The 17,156-nt window shown below is 44.2% G+C and overlaps 1 long non-coding RNA gene across 3 annotated transcripts in view; it reads left to right on the top strand.

Moving 5' to 3' along the window:
- Positions 1-9,780: 9,780 nt before the first annotated feature.
- Positions 9,781-17,156, top strand: part of LOC308651730 — a 42,027-nt gene continuing 34,651 nt past the window's right edge. For 2 of the 3 annotated variants that reach the window (XR_014022655.1, XR_014022656.1), the window contains exons 1-3: positions 12,412-12,533; positions 13,383-13,468; positions 13,631-13,882. This is a non-coding gene — a long non-coding RNA (uncharacterized lncRNA). Of the gene's footprint in view, positions 9,900-12,411; positions 12,534-13,382; positions 13,469-13,630; positions 13,883-17,156 lie in introns of those variants that run through there. The other variant, XR_014022654.1, reaches the window with a different exon arrangement.

Here is a 17,156-nt window from a genome sequence, read left to right as displayed (position 1 = left end):
ATTTTTAAAATACTTAATTTAGTTTGAAATTATTGTAAGAAAGAAAAGATCTAAAAAGAGATCAGTGGTTTAAAATTCCATAGTGATAATGAAGTTGGAGGGAACCTCTGTACTAAGTGGATTTTAGTCTAAAGACAGTGGGAAAGCTACACTCAAATAATAATATTGGATAGCATTCAATTTATTTTTGAAAATTCATAGCTTGAGACATATCTGAAATATTTGGATTTTTCTTTCATGTTTTGATTTTCTTTTTGTCAATTTTTACATCATAGTTTAAGATGTGGTTTCATGTAAGGATACGCAACAGTTTTGTATAATACATGAAGCACTGAAGATCTGGGTGGATCTAGCTCTTTTACTTGATGTAAATTTTGAATCTGAGTTTCAGTTCTAGTTTTGCTGAATAGCTAGTGGCCTTGAGAAAGTCTTTTTGCCTTTTCAATTTTATTTTTCTTTTTTTTAACATTTTAACATTTTTAAGGTTTTTTTTCTTTTTTTTTAATTGGTTGTTCAAAACATTACATAGTTCTTGATATATCATATTTCACACTTTGATTCAAGTGGGTTATGAACTCCCATTTTTACCCCATATACAGATTGCAGAGTCTCATCAGTTACACTTACATTGATTTACATATTGACATACTCATGTCTGTTGTATTCAGCTGCCTTTCCTATCCTCTACTATCCCCCCTCCCCTCCTCTCCCCTCTTCTCTCTCTACCCCCTCTACTGTAATTCATTTCTCCCCCTTGTATTATTTTTCCCTTTCCCCTCACTTCCTCTTGTATGTAATTTTGTATAACCCTAAGGGTCTCCTTCCATTTCCAAGCAATTTCCCTTCTCTCTCCCTGTCCCTCCCACCTCTCATCCCTGTTTAATGTTATTCATTTTCTCATGCTCTTTTTCCCTACTCTGTTCTTAGTTACTCTCCTTATATCAAAGAAGACATTTGGCATTTGTATTTTAGGGATTGGCTAGCTTCACTTAGCATAATCTGCTCTAATGCCATCCATTTCCCTCCAAATTCTATAATTTTGTCATTTTTAGTCCCAATAGTTAGTTAAATGTTCATGGTTATGTAAAAATACTTCCTTGCCTGAGAAAATTTTAAAGTGGTATCATTTATATAAATTGCCTTTCTAAAGCAGTATTTATCAAAATACTTCTAAAAGTATAGCATTAAATAGTTAACTATAACCTGCCACTTTAATTGTAAAGTTGGTCCTCTAAATTATGCATTTAGAAAAGTAGAAAAACTTCATTTCTTTTCATTAAATGTCTGAGGATGTTTCAATGCACATCATGATTTCACTAGCAAATGAGTACTAGATGAAAACTTTCTCTAGATAATTAAAATATAAAGCTCTGAGATTTAAATAATTTATCAGTCCTAAAATACTATGCTTGAGCTGTGTACAGTAATCAAATAAAAATAAGGTGATACTACTTGAACACAGTAGGACAAACAGTTGTTTAAACAACAGAAATATGTTGTCTTACAGTTCTAGATACCAGAAATCTGAGATCAAGGGTCAGCAAGATGGATTCCTGGTAAGAATTCTGAAGGACAATCTCTCCAGAGCTCTCTCTTAGCTTCTAGGAGCCCCAGGAATTCTTTGCCTATAGATGGCCATCTCAATGAGTCTTCACAGCTATATGCATATCTGTCTCTCTCTCTCTCTACCTCCATCTCCATTTATCTCTACTGATATAGATACATAGATGGGTGTGTCCAAATTTCCCCTTTTTCATAAAGATACTAGTCATAATGGACTAGGGCCCACATTAATAACTTAACCTTATTTATAAAGACACTATTTCAAAATTTAAGATCACATTCACATACACTGGGAGTGAGAATTCCAATGTATGTTTTGGGTGAGGGCCACAGTTTAACCCACAGCAGGTTCTAACTAAATATCATGAGATCCCATAATCTCTTTGCTTTACCAAAATTAACAGAAAGAGTACCCTTTACCATTGTCCTAAAGATATGTAGGAGGCCATCAGTCCTGTTGGTGAAGCTGTCATCTATACAATAAAGCTTTGGAAGATGTTTAAAAAAAAGGGGGGGGGGGTAAAAGCCCAAGGAAAAACAAACAAAGCACCAAAAACAGCAACAAATTTCTGTGCCCTCATAGGGGAGCCCCGGCGCCGCCAGCGGCCACACACCTCTGCAGCCCTTTGCGGACAGAGCTCACCACGATGGCAGCCAATTAATGGGAGCAGGCAGGCGGCCCACAGCGACTCAAAGACACCTGGGGCGCGGGCGCCCCGCAAGAACTAAGCCGCCGCCGCGGCCGCCGCCCCGACTACCCCCACGCGGACCTCAGCCCCGCCGCCCTACCTTGCCGCCTGAAGGAGCCCCGCTGCCCTGTCTCGGGGGAAAGAAGCCGCTGCCGCCGCCGCCGCCGCCGCCGCCGCCGCCAACCCCACGCGAACCTCAGCCCCGCCGCCCTACCTTGCCATCTGAAGGAGCCCCGCTGCCCTGTCTGGGGGGGGGGGGGGAAGAAGCTGCCGCCGCCGCCAACCCCACGCGGACCTCAGCCCCGCCGCCCTACCTTGCCCCCTGAAGGAGCCCCGCTGCCCTGTCTCCGGGGAAAGAAGACGCCGCCGCCGCCGCCGCCCCCGCCCCCACGCGGACCTCAGCCCTGCCGCCCTACCTTGCCATCTGAAGGAGCCCCGCTGCCCTGTCTGGGGGGGGGGGGGAAAGAAGCCGCCGCCGCCGCCAACCCCACGCGGACCTCAGCCCCGCCGCCCTACCTTGCCCCCTGAAGGAGCCCCGCTGCCCTGTCTCAGGGGAAAGAAGCCGCCGCCGCCGCCGCCGCCGCCGCCCCCCCCCCCACGCGGACCTCAGCCCTGCCGCCCTACCTTGCCGCCTGAAGGAGCCCCGCTGCCCTGTCTCAGGGTAAAGAAGCCGCCGCCGCCGCCCCCACGCGGACCTCAGCCCCGCCACCCTACCTTGCCCCCTGAAGGAGCCCCGCTGCCCTGTCTCGGGGGAAAGAAGCCGCCGCCGCCGCCCCCGCCCCCACGCGGACCTCAGCCCCGCCACCCTACCTTGCCCCCTGAAGGAGCCCCGCTGCCCTGTCTCAGGGGGGAAAGAAGCCGCCACCGCCGCCACCGCCGCCAGCCCCACGCGGACCTTAGCCCCGCCGCCCTACCTTGCCGCCTGAAGGAGCCCCGCTGCCCTGTCTCGGGGGAAAGAAGCCGCCGCCGCCGCCAGCCCCACGCGGACCTCAGCCCTGCCGCCCTACCTTGCCGCCTGAAGGAGCCCCGCTGCCCTGTCTCGGGGGAAAGAAGCCGCCGCCGCCGCCGCCGCCCCCGCCCCCACGCGGACCTCAGCCCCGCCGCCCTACGTTGCCGCCTGAAGGAGCCCCGCTGCCCTGTGGGGGGGGGGGAAGAAGCCGCCGCCTTCGCCGCCCAAAACGCCGCCGCCGCCTTCGCCGCCCTCGCCGCCGCACACGCCGCCTTCTTCGCCCACGCAGCCGCAGACGCCGCCAGCCCCACCCGGACCTCAGCCCCGCCGCCCTACCTTGCCCCCTGAAGGAGCCCCGCTGCCCTGTCTCGGGGGAAAGAAGCCGCCGCCGCCGCCGCCGCCAACCCCACGCGGACCTCAGCCCCGCCGCCCTACGTTGCCCCCTGAAGGAGCCCCGCTGCCCTGTCTCAGGGGGGAAAGAAGCCGCCGCCGCCGCCAACCCCACGCGGACCTCAGCCCCGCCGCCCTACCTTGCCGCCTGAAGGAGCCCCGCTGCTCTGTCTCAGGGGGAAAGAAGCCACCGCCACCGCCGCCGCCGCCAGCCCCACGCGGACCTCAGCCCCGCCGCCCTACCTTGCCGCCTGAAGGAGCCCCGCTGCCCTGTGGGGGGGGGGGGGAGAAGCCGCCGCCTCCGCCTTCTTCGCCCAAAACGCCGCCGCCGCCTTCGCCGCCCTCGCCGCCGCCGCCTTCTTCGCCCTCGCCGCCGCACACGCCGCCTTCTTCGCCCACTCAGCCGCAGACGCCGCCGCCAGCCCCACCCGGACCTCAGCCCCGCCGCCCTACCTTGCCGCCTGAAGGAGCCCCGCTGCCCTGTCTAGGGGGAAAGAAGCCGCCGCCACCGCCCCCACGCGGACCTCAGCCCCGCCACCCTACCTTGCCCCCTGAAGGAGCCCCGCTGCCCTGTCTAGGGGGAAAGAAGCCGCCGCCGCCGCCGCCCCCGCCCCCACGCGGACCTCAGCCCCGCCGCCCTACCTTGCCCCCTGAAGGAGCCCCGCTGCCCTGTCTAGGGGGAAAGAAGCCGCCGCCGCCGCCGCCGCCAGCCTCACGCGGACCTCAGCCCCGCCACCCTACCTTGCCCCCTGAAGGAGCCCTGCTGCCCTGTCTCGGGGGAAAGAAGCCGCCGCCGCCGCCGCCAACCCCACGCGGACCTCAGCCCCGCCACCCTACCTTGCCGCCTGAAGGAGCCCCGCTGCCCTGTCTCAGGGGAAAGAAGCCGCCGCCGCCGCCGCCCCCGCCCCCACGCGGACCTCAGCCCCGCCGCCCTACCTTGCCGCCTGAAGGAGCCCCGCTGCCCTGTGGGGGGGGGGGGAAGAAGCCGCCGCCTTCGCCGCCGCACACGCGGCCTTCTTCGCCCTCGCCGCCGCACACGCCGCCTTCTTCGCCGCCGCACACGCCGCCGCACACACCGCCTTCTTCGCCGCCACACACGCCGCCATCTTCGCCGCCGCACACGCCGCCTTCTTCGCCCTCGCCGCCGCACACGCCGCCTTCTTCGCCCTCGCCGCCGCACACGCCGCCTTCTTCGCCCTCGCCGCCGCACACGCCGCCTTCTTCGCCCACGCCGCCGCAGACGCCGCCTTCTTCGCCCACGCCGCCGCAGACGCCGCCTTCTTCGCCCACGCAGCCGCAGACGCCGCCTTCTTCGCCCACGCAGCCGCAGACGCCGCCGCCGCCGCCGCCAGCCCCACCCGGACCTCAGCCCCGCCGCCCTACCTTGCCCCCTGAAGGAGCCCCGCTGCCCTGTCTCGGGGGAAAGAAGCCGCCGCCGCCGCCGCCGCCGCTGCCAACCCCACGCGGACCTCAGCCCCGCCACCCTACCTTGCCGCCTGAAGGAGCCCCGCTGCCCTGTCTCCGGGGAAAGAAGCCGCCGCCGCCGCCGCCCCCGCCCCCACGTGGACCTCAGCCCCGCCGCCCTACCTTGCCGCCTGAAGGAGCCCCGCTGCCCTGTCGGGGGTGGGGAAGAAGCCGCCGCCTTCGCCGCCGTCGCCGCCTTCTTCGCCGCCGCGGCCTTCTTCGCCCAAGACGCCGCCGCCGCCTTCTTCGCCCAAGACGCCGCCGCCGCCTTCTTCGCCCAAGACGCCGCCGCCGCCTTCGCCGCCTTCGCCGCCTTCGCCGCCCTCGCCGCCGACGCCTTCGCCGCCCTCGCCGCCGCCGCCTTCGCCGCCCACGACGACGCCGCCTTCTTCGCCCTCGCCGCCGCACACGCCGCCTTCTTCGCCCTCGCCGCCGCACACGCCGCCTTCTTCGCCCTCGCCGCCGCAGACGCCGCCTTCTTCGCCCTCGCCGCCGCAGACGCCGCCTTCTTCGCCCTCGCCGCCGCAGACGCCGCCTTCTTCGCCCACGCCGCCGCAGACGCCGCCTTCTTCGCCCACGCAGCCGCAGACGCAGCCGGAGACGCCGCCGCCGCAGACGCCGCCGCCGCCGCCGCCGCCGACGCCGCCGACGCCGACGCCACCGCCGCAGACGCCGCCTTACTTTGCGGCAGGAACGAAGCTGCTGCCTGGCTGATGCCCACAGGAACCCCAGCCCGCTGCCTTACCTCGCGGTGGAAACGAAGCTTCCCGCTGCCGACCCTAGCTGTCCCCCACGTGGACCCCAGCCCCGCTGCCTTATGTGGCGGCAGGAACGAAGCTGCCACCGCCTTCCCGGCTCCCCATATCGCTCCACCCTGCTCCCCAGGAGGCCCCTAGCCCCGCGACCTTACCTGGAGCGTGAGTAGTTTCACTTGTTTGTGAATAACTACCCCCACAATAGACTTTTGTCATTTAAGAGTGCTACAGGAAATCTTTGCCTGTTTTTATGTTTAGGATTAAAGTTACAAGGAAAGTGTGAGTTTCTGCATAGGTGCACTCATAGTTATGTGCCCACCACATTCATTCACTGACTGCAGAACCATGTCCTGTGCATCAGACAGAAAATATGTGCAATATGTATCTCAGCAAAGCTAAAACCATCACCCATCACAGACTATTAGCTACTGAGAAAGTGTGGGAATCAGGAATGTTTATATTCTAAGGGTCTCCCTATCATATGTAATATATAAATATATATGTGATTTCATTAATTCTAACATGTGCCTTTTATCATCTCTAAAATCAAAATGTACCATCCAATAAATGATGTTTTCAATCATTCTTAGCCAGGCAGCAATTGTGACGCAATTATCATTGCCTGGGACTGCATGAACTTGTCCATTGCTCTTTATATTGTGATGTATGATAAAAAGCCAAGACCAAATAAGTTATTTCAATAAACATAACAAAAATTCTAAGTAACAAAAATATTATTACAGTTTAATTGGTAGTGATTTTTCTTTTATAATGGCACATAAAATAATGTTGCATCTTTGAATTAACTCTTTAATTTGATATTATAATTTATGCCATTGTTTAGCTGACAACAATTTTTCTTAGAGGCAAAATAATGATTATTTTATAATCAAACTTTCAATTTCATGTCATACGGCAAAAACACATACTAATTTTTAAGACTAGTCATTTATCAAATTGTTGGCTACGTTAAAGAACTCAGAATTATTCATATAGTTTAATGCATTTATCTATTAAGCTGGGTGTTAGACATTACAAAATGTTTATACTAGATCTGGAAAGATGATTATAGCTAATAGTTCTTAAGCACTTACCATATGTCAAGCACTATTCTCAGTTCTGTACATGTTCTAGGACTTAATCCTTTTGCAACACTATAGGGTTAATATTATAACTATCCCCATTCATTTTATATATTAAGAAACTGAGGCACGAGAGGCCAAAAATTATCGAAAGATACATAATAAGTGTGGAGACAGGATGTACATTAAGATTGTCTGACTGCAGAAACTCTGATCCCACTTAGACACTATAGTCACAAATAAAAATATACCAATTAAGTTTAAGAGTAGTGCCATAATGGAGTTAGATATAAAGTTCAAGGGATGTTCAGGAGAAGGATCATGTAAGTTAGTTTGTAACAACATATTTGTGTATAGTTATCTAATAAATGTCTTATTAATGAGTCTATAAATCATCAAGAGGCAGGGACTTTGTTGGTTCATTGTTGTATGGTAAGCTCTTGACACAATACATAGCACTTAATTGTTTTCATTTTGCCTCAGGGAGTGAGGAAGGCTAAAGAGAAGTAATATTCGAGGAGACACTCAATGAACATGCTGTATGGTTTTTGTAAATTTAACAATATGTTTGAAGCCTGTATAGTAAGCAAACATGTTGGCCCTGCAATTTCAATGCTCATAATTCATCCTAGAAACTATATGTAGTGCTGAGAATCGAACCCAGTGCCTCACACATGCTAGGCAAATGCTCTACTACTGAGCTACAACCCCAGCCCCCTCATTCTAAGGAAATAATAAAAATTAAGGCTCACAAACTCTAATACTTTTGTTCCAGTTGCTATTAAGGCTAGGTTTGTTAATGTAGTAGTGCATAGAATAATATACCTTTTCCCATGAATAGATGTCTGAGAGTTTGAGAAAGAAGGCTGAATCAAATAGCTTTTGAATTAGCTACATATTTTAGTGTACATGTTATATCTGTTCTTATAATACCATAGATAATGGAGACTAAGTTATACTGCCAAATGTATTAGGCATTTCATGCACCAAAAAAATAAAGCCAAATCATTATCTCATTATAACTCTGCTCCTAAAATTACCTTATTTGTTTATGGAATTCTGTAACAAATTTATGTTTGAATCATTGCACCCAAAAATCCCATAGTACTACTGACTTGGGAAAGGGGATTGGGAGTGTGCAGTAATAAGGTTTGAAATTTATAACTTGCCATGTTAGGCTGTAAACCTAGCCAAGTTTTTTAAAAGACAATTTGAGACACTAATAAAACTTCTGCCAAAATAATCTTTTGCAGAGCCAAAATAACTTTAGATATGATAAACTGGCCCCAATACATGAACTTATGAAACAAATTGGCTATCTGTAGTTCTGATATTGCTCTTTGCTTGAAAAGTATATATGGGAGAAAGCAATATTTTGTACAGCAAGTGGCAGAAATTCAGTCAGGCTTCCAAATAATGATAATTTATATTCATATAGAATGTGTAACTTCTAAAGATTCTTCACAAAATTCTTTATTTGGTTTCTATGGTTATTTAAAGAAGTCACTTCACTTTTTTTTTCACTTCACTTTTTGGTAATATTCTTTCTTTTTCTTTTTTTTTTTCCAATGCTGGGGACTCAATCCCAGGGCCTCATGCATGCTAGGTAAGTGCTGTACCACTGATCCACATCACCAGCCTGATAATACTCTTTATTAAATAAATTTTTATAGCTCAAACAGTGTGATAATAAGGTAATTTGAGAGAGAATTTATGATTGGTTGTGAGAAATGATCACCATGCTGTCAGGAAATATAAGGTAAGTCACTATAATGTTTATATCTGAAATTATTGCTGTTTCTAATTAGCATATTTATCTCTGCCTCAGATTCTACATCATTATCCTTCAAGACTCCACTTTACATATCTCCTTAATGTTATATTCTCTAAATAGACTATTGGCAACCACAATAATAAACACTGCATAAGAGGAAAATTTTACCTCTTAAAAGGAAAGAGTTGTCTACTGGGACTTGATGTGAACAAATGAATATTCATTCAAATAAACATCTATTACTTCTGCAAGCCATTGCAATAAATCAGTTTTAATAGGCTGTACAGAGATGAATATCATATCACCCTCCCTCACCCCAAATCAATCTCTTATAATGGGATCCCTTTGTTTGGATTTTATATAATACACACTACATGAAAATACACTGTAGTTACTTAGCTCAGGCAACCTACAGAGCCTGTGCATATGCTTCTGATATCAGTCCCTAGTGGCTGTTTGCAATTATTTGGTATTTGCAACACACAACTTAGGTGAGTTTATTAAGTTTTGTGGTTGTTAAGGCTGCAATATTGATCCTCATTTGCAGTGTCTTTTTAGTAAGCAGGTGCATGTTCTTGTAGCAAATTGAATACCTGTGCACACACAGATAAATGTATGTATATGCAAACTCATATATATATATATATATATATATATATATATATATGTGTGTGTGTGTGTATATATATATATACTCACACACACACTCACACACACATATATAAACTTTGCTTTACTAGAGTGATTACCTCAGATTGAGTTATTAATTCAAACATTATTTATATCGGACTAGGCATGGATTGCCAGGTGCTGCTTGGAATTTTCCTCAAACAACAACCTTACATGACTGTTATTTGAATATGCTCACATAGTTAATGTACAAATATAATTTATTAGTATCTTATGTTCTTCAAAGGAATTAAGAAGTTTTATAATTCTATAAACTATTCTTCTTCAACCTACATTATGGATGTTTTGTGACATAAGTAGGTAGAGTAAGCCATTAGCCTTTGGAGATTAAATTCAACCTTTATCCTTTCTTGCCTTCCCAGACTTGAAGTAATGCAGAGGAAATTTCTATGCCTCTAATGATTCCTTAATCTGTCTGGCAACCAGCTCTCATCTTGTGGGCATGTAGAAGTAGCACTCAGTCACCAGTCCTTATGAGTATACAGAAGGCGCTTAGACCACTGGAGATTTCAAAGGGTGTAGGAGCGATGAGTCAAGAACCAGGTACAAATACCTAGTATTTAATTTTTATTGTACCACAGAAAGACATTGCCATTGTTTTTTAAAGGTTTGCTGCCCACCATACATCTTTTGTCCCTGGTTTCCTTTTATACTGTCTTCCTTTATATTTTATTGATTTTTTATAGTGATATGCTTTGATTTCTCTTTCTTTTCCATATCTTTATTGTGATTACACTCAGACTTACCTAAAATATTATATAGTTATAACAGTCTACTTCAAGCTAATAAAAAACCTCAATTGCATTTAAAAACCACATGATTAATCCTTTCCATGGACTTTATATTATTAACATCATAATTTATATCATTTTGTTTTGTGTAGCCATGAACATATTTTATACAGTTGTTTTTAAGACTTTTGTCTTTAACTTTTGTACTAGAATTGAACAGCAATTGCCACAGTACTGTTACAATGTTATATTATTCTGCATTTATCTATGCATTTACCTTCAATAGAAAGTTTTATACTTACATATGCATTGATGGTGCTATTAAGCTTTGGTTTGTTTTAACTTGAAGAATTTTCTTTTAACATTTCTTGTAAGACTGGTCTTGTAATGATAGACTTCTTCAACTTCGTTTGGGAATCTTTATGTCTTATTCAACTTTAAAGGACAGTTTTGTCAGATATTATATTCTTGGTTGTTGCTTTTTACCTTTCTGCATTTTGAAAATGTTCCACTGCCCTTTTGTGTGCAAAGTTTCTGTTGAGACATCCATTGACTATCACAGGGAAGTTTCCTTGTATGTGATATGTCACTTTTCGCTGAATGCTCTCATGGTTCTCTTTGTGTCTGACTTTTCACAATTCAATTGTAATTTCTCTCAATGTGGAATTCTTTGGGTTCATCTTATTTAGATTTCTTTGGATTTCATAAGTCTAGTTGTTCCTTTTTTTAAAAAATTTCAGAAGATTTTTTCCCCATTATTTCTTTGAGTAAGTTTTTGGGTCTGTCTTTTCCTTCTTGGACATTCATTGTATATATTGGTCTACTCAATGGTGTAGTCACCAAGCTTTCATCATTCTTTTTCACTTTTTTTTTTCTTTTTATGCAATTGACTGGGTAATTTCAAATGACCTGTCTTCAAATTCAGTGATTCTTCAGCTTGATCTAGTATGATGTTTTGATGCAGACTAAATTTCTCTATTGAATTTTTCAATGGAGTTACTGTTTTCTTTAGAGTCTAGACTTCTTTTAGCTCATATGTATCTTTGCTAAAATTTTCATTTTCTTTATGCATTTTTCCAAGTTAATTTTGAATACTTTGCCAGGTAATTTATATATTATGTGTCAGTAAAATTGGGGTCTTGTAGTTTCATCTTGTTCCTTTTGGAGAGACATGTTTTCTTATTTGTTCATTTTCCTTGTCTCTTAGTGTTAGTACCTGCACATTAGAAAAAGCAACCACCTTTTGCAGTCTTCATAAACAGGATTTATATAGAACAAGACCCTCAGTAGGAAGACCTGCCAGGGACCTTTCAAACTCTCTATGTATGTGTCTTTGCTGGATTTAGTTGTATAAATTCCCAGTTAAGGAAGTTATTTTTTTTCTATTTTTTTATTGGTTGTTCACAACATTACAAAGCTCTTGACATATCGTATTTCATACATTAGATTGAAGTGGGTTATGAACCCCCAATTTTACCCCAAATGCAGATTGCAGAATCATGTCGGTTACACATCCACAATTTTACATAATGCCCTATTAGTAATTGTTGTATTCTGCTACCTTTCCTATCCCCTACTATCCCCCCTCAAGGAAGTTATTTTTATGTTTGCATTTCTTTATTTCTTTCCTTCATGAATTCACAATCTTCTGCTGCTTCTGGTTTCCGTCTGTGGTACCACTGGTTTTCTGGTGCAGCAGGACCCCTGGACTCTTTTGAGGTCTCAGAGGCACACAGACATCTAGATTATACCAGGTCTCATTCACACTCTGAAAACAGTGAGACTGAAGCCAGTTCTGAATGTATGGCATATTTTTCTTTCTTCTCTCTTCATTGCAGAGATGAGCCAGGCTCTGGGATTCTCATTGATTGTTTTGTGCTGAGCCAGGAGAGGGTGGAAGATGACTGCATAGTAGTCCAAACTTTGCCTTTATTCTCAGTGACCCTCATGTATCTAGAATATGTCTTGTCCCATCAGTGCTCTTAGATAGGTGAGATAAAGTCAGTCCCTCAGATAGCTTCTGAAAATGCTGGAACATTGCATGCTTGATCCAGCTCTTCCCTTGCAGGGAAAAACTGATATTTGTTTATTTCTTTACCCCCTTTATTGAACAACAAAGACAGGATATGATAATTACTTACTTGATAGTCCAAATTGCCACCTTTTCCCCCCTGTGTCTCAGGTATCTAGAATGTTCCAGGTCCCATCAGTGCTCTAAGACAAACAAGACAGAAGCCAGTCTTTCGGCAGCCCCTGAAAAAGTTGAGAACTTATACATACAGTCCAATCCTTTTCCTCCTCAGGAACTGGAATTTGGTGGTTTCCATCTGCTTGCTTTTCAGTTCTACTGAAGTTGAGGGGCTGAGGCAGGTGCATACTTGCTACCATCTTTGTTCTCAGTGTCTCCAAGATGTCCACAGCATGCCAGCTTCTCACTTGCTTCAAGGTAGGTGAAAAGGAACCAGTCCCTTGGGTAGAATTCAGTCCCTGAAAAATTTGGAATGTTGGACACGCAGTCCATCCCTTTCCCTCCCCATGAGGAACCTGGGATTTGGGGGTTTCAGCAGTGAACTCTGCACTGAGCCTTGGGGAGGTTAAAGGGCATACTTGCTTAATAGATATCCTTCACACTGTTCTTTTTGTTCTCAGAGACTCTCACCCAGGGTTCCTTTCTGTTAGGTCAGATTCATGCAAGAAGTAAAGTACCCAAGGGTTACCCTTGGGTAGCCCTTAGGAAAGTCAGAAAATTGGATTTGGATGTACAGTTCAGACCCACCCTTCCCTCCTCAGGAAGAAGTTGATGCTGCAGTTTCCTAGTGATCCTCTGACACTGTGCTGGGAAAGGACTTATGTTGTTAGGGTTTCATGGGTTTTGCTACCAGTTTCAATGTGGCTATTTTTATGCTTCTCACAAAATAGGATTCTTCATTTTTCACAAAGAGGCTTGATCCGTGTTTCTTTGAATCTGTGTGTCCAAGAGGGAAGGAAAGGCCAAAGCTTCTCATACCATTTCTCTGAGGTCACCTCCCAGTTTTTCTTTCTGCTTGGCTTTCTTTGCTTTCCTTCTGCCTTCTCCCTGCGGAGCTGTGTTTCCTCCCAACACTGTCATGTTACTGGACTAGTTTGCCTACCTTATTGCATCTAGCATAATCAAATCTCATGAAGATCTGTCACAGGCTCATATTCATGTACATGTTTATGAATACTCATCTATCTGAATTTGGCAGTATTTACAAATATGCTTTTCTGCATTTTCTGACTCAATAACACATTGTGGGAATTTTTTTTTTTTGAGTTACCAAGTATGGTTCTATTGTATAGTGGCTATGTAACATTCCACTATGAAAGTGCACCATTATTTTCTTCTTTTTCCTACTGAAGGTAATTACCTTATCTCTACTTTTTCCCAGTACAAATATTTGCATATGTGTTTGCAGATACTGAGGCTTTTATTTTGATGGGAATTTTCAGGAGTGGAATTTCTTAACCAAAAGGTTTTTTACCACTACACTTTCCTAATATCCTCCTTTACTGTATTTGCAGGGAAATGTGTTGTTCTCCTGTTCACATCCTCAAATAGTCCCTGTGACTTTTCTGAGCTCCAGGAGTTATTTGGCTGCACACCTCTAGAGAGGATTCAGTAGTCATCAGTTTCCAATTTCGAAGGTGGAACAGAGCAGGGCTATTGCTGACAAGTCAGTTTCTACATTGGGGCTCTTGTCCTTGTTCTTACTGATGGGAAACTCAAGCTGAGCCTGTGCCCACCTGGCCATCCAGTGAGAGCCATCACAGCAGGTGAGAACTCTGTATGGTCATCAGTGTCCTTACTCATAAGTCTGAAAGCAGTCATCTTTGAAATAAATTTATAAAATGAATCAATGAGATATTTATAATCCCACTAGAACTAACTATAGATTCTGTTTCCTTTTAAATAAGAAGTTCTAGGTTGCATGTGGTGAGTCAGCATGACATAAGTCTGTCTACATGAAAGTATGGTTGTCACAGAATTTAAAATGTGACTCCTATCTGAAGTTGAGGGTTGGTAACCAGAAGTAAACTTGAAACACTAGAAGACATTAGCCTAATCCTGGGTAGTCTTGAGAAAAATAGATGTGTCTCTTTTACCTGTCTTTCAAACCTACATACTCAAGGATTATCAAAATACAGACAGTCTGGTACTTAGAATAGTTTGACTTATGATTTTTTCAGCTTTATGATGATGCAAAAACCGCATACATTTGGTAGAAATCATACTTTGAAATTTTAATTTTGATCTTCTCCTTGCCATGCAGGTTTATTGCAAATGCTGTCTTAGTACTAGGCAGCAGAAGCCAGCTTTGTCTCCTAGTCAGCCCTGTGATCACAGGGGAAACAACCTACACTAACACCTTGCAGTGTTCTGTGAGTTCAGTGGGTTTTTTGGATACAGGCATTTGATAAATTAAATGAGATATTCAATGCTTTATTATAAAATGGGTTTTATACTAAAGGCTAAGGTACGTGTTCTGAGCACGCTTAACTTAGGTGAGGGTAAGTTATAATGTTCTGTAGATAAATTAGGTTTGTTAAACAAACTTTCAACTGTGATATTTTCAACTTATGATGGGTTTACTGGGAGGTAAAATCATTGTAATTTGAGGAATACCTATAATTTAAGATATATTTCTTCCTCTTCTGTCAGAGCAAGTACCTCAGATGAAGGCTACTTGTTTTAGATGCAACCTCCTATACCTGTAGAGTATAATATCTTTGAACATTGGGGATAATTTTTCATTTGAGCATTAATGACAATTTGAACTCAACTTGAACAAGGGAATGTCACTCCATGAATGTTGAATATGGAAAGAATGTCTTGCTTATTGGTTTGAAAATCTGGGAGTGAAAATAAATTTTCTTTTTCCTTTTATAAACCAAAAGTTCTTGACCACCAGCATGGTGAGTTCCCTTGTGAACTAAACTGAAGGCACTAATTCAGTCAGTGTTTTGCCTAAATCTTGGTTCATTTAGCATTACAATCTGTATGCAATATTAGCTGGAACTGTTGTTTTCTCATGGATACAGGTTACCATGTGTGTGTGCGCGCGCATGCATTTGTGTATGTGTATACACACATATTTATATATCTGTGTGTGTGTGTATGTATGTATATATATATATATATATATATATATATATATATATATATATATCTTTTTTGTTGGCCATCACTATTATTAAACACTTTTTTTTTTGTTTTGGGAGGGTGGCACTGTAGACTGTGAACCCAGGGCCTTGCACATGCCAAGCGAGTGCTCTGTACTGAACTACACTTCCATCCAGGTTGAATGGCTTTTAAACTTCTACAATGTAATATATACTATTTTCTCCCCTTAAACAAAATGAAGATAAATCTCTCCTGGTATTTGATGCTTAAATTTGATATAGATGAAAAATAAGACTGAATACAAATTTTTTACCACATTTTTAAGTTAGAAGCATTACATGGAAAGACAATAAGAATTTTTTTTCCATTTAGAGTTCTTCTCCTAGCTCTAGGGTTACACAGTTTCTTTCTGAATTCTATTTCAGAGTTAATATCATCAAATATATTTTAAGCATCTAACCTAAATACTCTTATTCTTGTTTTAGCTCTTCTAACTCTCTAGAGCAGGATCTATGATTTTGGGGGGTCACATTAGAAATATGACCTACATAAGAGAATTATGAGTCCCCCAAACCAAGTCACTAGTGAGAGACAAGCAGAAAGGAGAAAGCTGGTTTGAAGATCATTTGTAGGACTTTATGTGCTCATTGGACAAGGAATACTAAAATATGATAATTAGATGTAAATTGAACTTCAACAGGAAGTAAGACCATATTTTATTTGGAGATTATCTCTCCACTGGGCTATTAAATGACATCTGGCTGGGCATGGTGGTGCATGCCTATAATCCTAGCAACTTGGGAGGTTGAGGTAGGAGGACATGAATTCAAAGCCAACTTCAGCAAAAGTAAGGTACTAAGCAACTCAATGAGAGCATAACTCTAAATAAAAATAATAAAAAATAAGGCTGGGATGTGGCTCAGTGGTTGAGTGCCCCTGAGTTCAATCCCTAACCCTTGCCCCAAAACATGAAAAATAAAAGATAAATAACTTCTGTTTCTATCCTTATAAAACTGTAACCAAGGAGTGGGGTAGCTGGGTTAAATGGTGGTTTCATTCCAAATTTTCTAAGGAATCTCCATTTGCAGTCAGTCCCACCAGCAATATATGAGTGTACCTTTTCCCCATATCCTCACTGACACTTATTTGTATTCTTGATAACTGCCATTCTGACTAGAGTGAGATGAAATCATAGAGGAGTTTTGATTTGCATTTCTCTAGTTACTAGAGATGTTGAACATTTTTTCATATATTTGTTGATTGACTGTATATCAGCTCCTTAGCCCATTTATTATTGGGTTATTTATTTATTTTTTTGGTGTTGAGTTCTTTATATATCTTTATATATCCTGGAGATTAGTGCTCTATCTCATGTGTGTGGCAAAGACTTTCTCCCACTCTGTAGGCTTTCTCTTCAGATTATTGGTTGTTTCCTTTGCTGAGAGGAAGCTTTATAGTTTGACTCTGTCCTATGTATTGATTCTTGATTTACATTATTGTGCTTTTAGGCAAAAAAAAACTTCATTCTTCATACATACCAGAAACATATTTGAGGTTTACAAAAGAGAACTGTCCTTTTTTGTGCCTGATTACTAAATATTGTGCTGTTGTTAAAATGTCCTTTGGCAAAAGTTGGTCACATGCTCAACTCAGATTCAAGGCCGAGATGTAGTCTGTGCCTGTGTTTGGAAAGATCTGCAGTGTCACATCACAAGGGTGTGAAAGGATGGAGTGGAAATGTGTATCTGCCTATGGTCATTGTAAGCAGTTTATATCCTGGTCATGTATGAAATCAATCTTATGATTTTGTGAGAAGCAAAACTTTTTTTCTGATAAAGAGAAGCATTGAAAATGTACCTGTCACAAATGCATGAGAACTAGTAGCATGTACTGCACTTACTGACTTGTGGTTGAAAGTTAGTTGAC

This window comes from Spermophilus citellus (assembly GCF_964194105.1).
Source record: "Spermophilus citellus genome assembly, chromosome: 1".
NCBI lineage: Eukaryota > Metazoa > Chordata > Mammalia > Rodentia > Sciuridae > Spermophilus > Spermophilus citellus.
Note: the sequence above shows the minus strand (reverse complement) of the source record. Positions and strands in the feature narration are given on the sequence as shown.